Raw genomic sequence first — 6,111 nt, forward strand, 5'->3', positions numbered from 1 at the left:
ATATCTGCTCAATTTTACTTAATTCTTTTTCACAGATGGAGTATATGATTTAAAAGTTTAGAGAGTACAATTATAAATAATGCTTTCATTAATGTACATATACATAAATACATAATACATGCATATATACACAGGTATAAACACTTACGTTTATAGATATTATATATATATATAATTTAGGCATAATACTGATTATTTACATAAGATAGTTACCTAGAAGTGGAATTGTTGAATCAAATGGTGTGCACATATTTTTTTCAAGTTTTTGACTCATTTTGTCAATATTGTCCAGTAGTCCTCCAGAAGGATTGTACCAATTCACCCTAAAGCAGGGGAGTAGGAGAGCATACTCTCCCCCACAGCCTGCTAACACTGTCTACATTTGGCGTTCTTCCCTATCTTTAAAAAGGTTTTATTGGTAAATAACAATATTTAGGTTTAATGAGAATATCTTCCTTTAGTCATAGACTTGAACATTTTTCATATATTTACCATAATAATTGCCTTTTTAAATTGCCTGTTTATGTCCTTTGCTTTTTGTATTAAGATGATTCATCTTTTATTTAAAAATTAACTTTAATACTCAGCCATTAGAAACGACAAATACCCACCATTTGCTTCAACGTGGATGGAACTGGAGGGTATTATGCTGAGTGAAGTAAGTCAGTCGGAGAAGGACAAACATTATATGTTCTCATTCATTTGGGGAATATAAATAATAGTGAAAGGGAATATAAGGGAAGGGAGAAGAAATGTGTGGGAAATATCAGAAAGGGAGACAGAATGTAAAGACTGCTAACTCTGGGAAACGAACTAGGGGTGTTGGAAGGGGAGGAGGGCGGGGGGTGGGAGTGAATGGGTGACGGGCACTGGGTGTTATTCTGTATGTTAGTAAATTGAACACCAATAAAAAATAAATTTAAAAAAAAAGGAAAAAAAAATTAACTTTAAGAGGGATGCCTGGGAGGCTCAGTGGTTGAGCATCTGCCTTTGGCTCAGGTCATGATCCCGAGGTCCTGGGATCAAGTCCCGCATCGGGCTCCCCACGGGGACCCTGCCTCTCCCTCTGCCTGTGTCTCTGCCTCTCTGTGTCTCTCATGAATAAATAAATAAAATATTTTTTAAAAATTAACTTTAAGAGATATTTTTATAAGAAGTATCTCCATTCTTTGTTTGACACAATGTTGCAAAAATGTTTTTCAGTTTATTATTTGTATCTTTATTTGTTGGTGACATTTTCATATACACAGTACATTTATGTCATCAAATTTATTAGTCATTTTCTTCATGGTTTCTACCTTTGGAATTATACTTACAAAATCACTCTGCACTCTTAGATTACATAATAATATCAATATTTTCTCTTAGGACATTTACTTTACATTGAAATCTTTAATCCATCTGGGATTTATTATGATAAATTATGCAAGACAAAAATCTTATCACACACTAAAGTCTTGTGCATATATTTGGGATGGTTTCTGGGTTTTCACTGAAATCCAGTGATCAGTTGAACTATTAATATGTTACTTACTATCACCACCCTCTAATTTTTTTTGACCAAATAATGCATTTTCACATGTGGCGTTACATTCCAAGAATGACATTGACAAACCAGAAAGCATTTAAATGTGGAGTTTTATAACTACTTCGCGTAATAAATATTTTAAAAACTTAGAATGTTTTACTTTGAGAAGAGAGGATTCAATGCCTGTCAAAAAGGAGGAGTTCAATAAGTAACCTAGGGGGGTTACGGTATAGTTATTTTTCAAATAGTTAAAGATCTGTTATATGGATCGGAATAAATCTGGAAAACTCTAGAGGAAGGAACCAAGGCTAATGGGTGGAAATTAGTAGAAGAAAATTTTGTCTTAACAACCATCTCTCCTGACAACTGGGTTGTTAAGCAGAATAGGCTGTCTTGGAGTGGAGGGGGAGGGCTCAGAGCTCAGAGGTGATGGCTGCTGCTCACAGAAAAGGTTAAAAAACAGACAACTAATTTTTCAAGGATGTAATAAAAGCAGCATTTACAGCAAATAAGGGCCTGTGCTACTTCAAGGACATTCAAACTCTTAAATCGTGGTGTTTGTGATCTTATTTCCCAAAACAGAAAAAAAAAAAAAAAAAACCCACTGTCATAACTTTAAGGAATCGAAGCCTGACCAGCTAAGAAACCAGCAGTGAGTGATCCCTAAGGTAATAGGGCTGAGCCATTGTTTTCCAAAACTTTAGAAGCTCTGGTCCATTTCTTCTTTGTCTATGAGGTGGCGGGTGCAGGGCTGGGGCTGGGCTGCTGGTTGTAAAACACATGGAAATTTAATAGGTCCCCACAGAGTCCTCTTTTTTGTTTACAGTTTTAGGCCTGACTCAAGGTGCCCCAGGTACAAAGGGATATTTCCCCAGACAACAAGAAAAAAGTGGCCCCAGAATCTTGAGATCTCATTTTCCTCTTCTGCAGACACCAAAGCACTAAGCAAAGGTACATTCCGTCCTCTCTTCACCTCCAGGAGGTGTGAAGAAGAGAACTCTCCTTTAATTTTCAGGAAAATATTCCAAGGTCCCAAGAGCTGTCCTATTCAACTACAGTGATTTCATCGATTATTCATCCCCTGGCTTGGGGAGAGGAGGTGTCTCAGCCATGCTGGGAGGCAGAGCTTTGAAGCAGCCTTCTTTGGACTGGTTTCCCTGGGATGGAAGCAGGAGCCCAGAACAGGAGGGCAGAGGTTGTCCTCCCTCTGAGGCTGGCAACCCTGTGGAGACTATCTCCTCGCTGAGGACGTTGGTTTAGCAAGTGTCCAGCCACCTAAGCATTCCGGCTACAGTCTGCTGAAGACTCACAGTTCTGGCTTCATTCGAGGCTATGGTAGAGGATAAAACACCATATGCCATTGACCGTCCAGCCCTCAGGTAAAGATAAACACTTGGCATAAGACGTGAGGCAGAAAGTGGGCGGTACAAGGTGTCACAAACTATTAAGATGGACATAATTCACCATTAACGCATAAAGAGGAAAGTGTGTGGGCCTTATAAACATAAGGTTGAGTGAAAAAAAACACAGAAGTTTTGTATTAATCCATTTATATAACATTTAAAATAAACATATTTAGTGACGCCTGGGTGCCTCAGCGGTTGAGCGTCTACCTTTGGCTCAAGTCGTGATCCTGGGGTCCTGGGATCGAGTCCCACACTGGGCTCCCTGCAGAGAGCCTGCTTCTTCCTCTGCCTCTGTCTCTGCCTCTCTCTCTGTCTCTCATGAATAAATAAATAAAATCTTAAACACACACACACATTTATGATGTTGAAGTCAAGATAATGGTAATCTTGGGATGGGTGGTGACAAGTGTCTGGAAGGGGACACATGGGGGCTTCTGGGCTGTTATTCACATTTCTGTTTCTTAAACCAAGTGCTGGTTCCTTGAATGTACTCAGATTGTGAAAATTCATTGAGTTGCACATTTGTGATTTATGCACTCTTCTTTATAGGTCACACTTCAATTGAACATAACCAAGAGGAAGGTGATAACTTGGCCCTTCTCAGTCCTGTTCCAAGGACTTCTGCAGGTTTAAGCCATTTAACTCTCCCAGCATCCTTGTGTGAAGTAGGTGATGCCTTCTTCTTCTCAGGACAGATTAGACTCATGTGGCAGGCAAGTCACATCAAATCTTGGTCTTCGGGACTTAAACCTTAGGCTCACATTCTCATTAAATATTTACTACATAGAGAGCAAAGTAATACCCCCAAACCCAAGAAGAAGAGGAGAGCTAGGATTTAGACCCTCTTCAAGCTTACAAATGGAATCCATGACCCTAAGGAGACCTTGCAAGTCAGGGAAGAGTCCAAGAGCTCCCAGGGCCCAGTGGGTCCCTTGTTACTCAAGGACTGATCCCTTGTGGGCTCTGTGCAACACTGGAAACTCGTTTTGTGGGTTCTCTCTCACCAGACCGTAGGGATCCCTCCATCTAGAGACTCAGCTGTTTCACAGACTCCTCCCAAGCCAGAGTACGGGCGGGGGGGACGGGGCACTGGGGTAGGCATGCAGAAAACGCAGGTGGTCTGTCCCAATTCAGACACTTAATCAGATCAGTTAAGCAGAAACATGGCCTCAGACAAAATTAAATTATGGTTTCTTCATGCCCTAGTGGAAAGTTCATTGCCCCAGGCTTCAGGAAGCTGTTCCAGTTACTGGCTCTGCCATTAAGTATTTGTTCTAACCTCTCTGGGCTTTGTTCTTCATCTGTAAAATGAGAAATTTAAAATATAATTTCTCTACATCCCTTTCAGCCCAGACTTAGGACCTAAAATACTGGGCTTTAAATTTCTGCCAGGAAAAAAATCCTAACCCCAGATTTGAGTATAGGACTTTGAGATTGCATTTAAGTCTTGACTCAAAATGTAGTGCTTTGCAATTTCTCGGCATCTCAGTTTCCTATACCATAATAGAGGAAAAATAACACTTTTAGGAATTGTTGCCAAGATTCAATGAGTTGATGAGTGGTTCTCAAACTTGACCTTGCTACAGAATCACACTGGGGTCAGGAGGCTTATTAAAACCCCCTGCTTGGCCTTCCTCCCAGTACCTTTGACTTATTAGGCCTGGAACAGAGGCCAGAAAGCCGTGTTTCTGTCTCGTTTCCAGGGGATGCTGATGCTTCTAGTCCCAGGGTCATACTTTGAGAACCCCTGAGTTACTGTATTTAGAAGCTCATAATAGAGTATGAATCTAAAATGTCTTGACTTGATCCAAATGGAAAATGGTTCCTCAGTGCTAACACACAGCTATATAGATGATTCATGCTCTTACCTGACAGGCAGTTGGAGGGTAAACCAAATGTCCCCAGGTTCCACCAGCCTGTGGATTCCACTGGGACAGTATTAGCACTGATAACCAAATTTACTGTCTCATAGCCCCAGAATACAAATTCAGGACCTGATATTTGGGGGACTGTCCGTATGTCTATACATGGACCTCATGTTCCACAAGGTTCTCTCTTTGTTGATGTTGCTCCCACACACACACCAAACCACTCAGTGGTGGTCCCTTGTCACAGCCATTCCTGCTGGTATAGTCTGGCTTTCCTGGCCAAGAGCTATCTCCCCACAATGTGGCAGCTGTGACATCCTGAGGGTGCCACACAGGGCTACATTCCCTTCAGCCCTCCCAGAGGTGTCATTTCCTCACAGAAAAGCAAGAATGGCTCTCCCTTCAACCCTACCACCCTTGTCACTGACCCCTAACGTCACACATCTGTGCACTGGAAAAACTTCATTGCAGAGAACATGCCCCTTTCATTTCACAGGGCAGCAATGCCAAGCCTCTCTTCCAATCACATTTCCTGGGGGAAGTGACCGAATGGCTTTGGTTGGAGGACAAGCCTACTGCAGAGATAAAAGCATGTTGGCTCCCCTCAATCTTCAGTAACAAGACATAAAGGGACATTGGAATGTCTTACATACTTAATTTCAACATCCTCCAATGGAAATATTCATAATATCTTGCTGGGATCCTAGCAAATGTGCATGGATCCTATTCTGGGCAAAAAAATATGTTCCTAATTCCTGGGCAAAAAAACATATCTGATTTGGCAAATTCTTAGCCAGGTGGTCACACCAGCATTGAATGATCTTGAAAGTAAAGACAGAAAGAATCCCCAGCCCAACAGGTGAAATGTAAATGAAGGAAACTGTAGCTGGCCTGAGCGCCAGGACCCAGTAGGGCAATGGGGCCAGAGTAGAGAGGTCAGAAGGGAGTACAGGCCTTCCAGAGTCTGGGCCTAACCATGGGTGGGCAAGTTCAGAATTCTGGAAGAGGGCGATAGGCAGACCAGTCATAGTTGGGTCACATCTCTGCTCAATCATCCAAAGTCAATGAAGGCAGCAGGATCCCTAAGACAGATTTTTTTTTAAAAATTGCTAACAAGTTTTACACTGGGAAATAGAAACTAATCATTATATTTTAAATGCTTCACTTTGTAAGATAGTTTTCTTCCTTTCCTTCAAAAATTTTTTGCTTGTCCTTATTGTATCTTATCCTTACAACTCTGCTATCTGGTGGATACAGTAAACTGAGGAGCAAAAGAAGAACTAACACTTACCTGGCCTCCAACATCACC

The sequence above is a fragment of the Canis lupus genome, chromosome 14, assembly GCF_003254725.2.
Source record: "Canis lupus dingo isolate Sandy chromosome 14, ASM325472v2, whole genome shotgun sequence".
NCBI classification, from domain to species: Eukaryota; Metazoa; Chordata; class Mammalia; order Carnivora; family Canidae; genus Canis; species Canis lupus.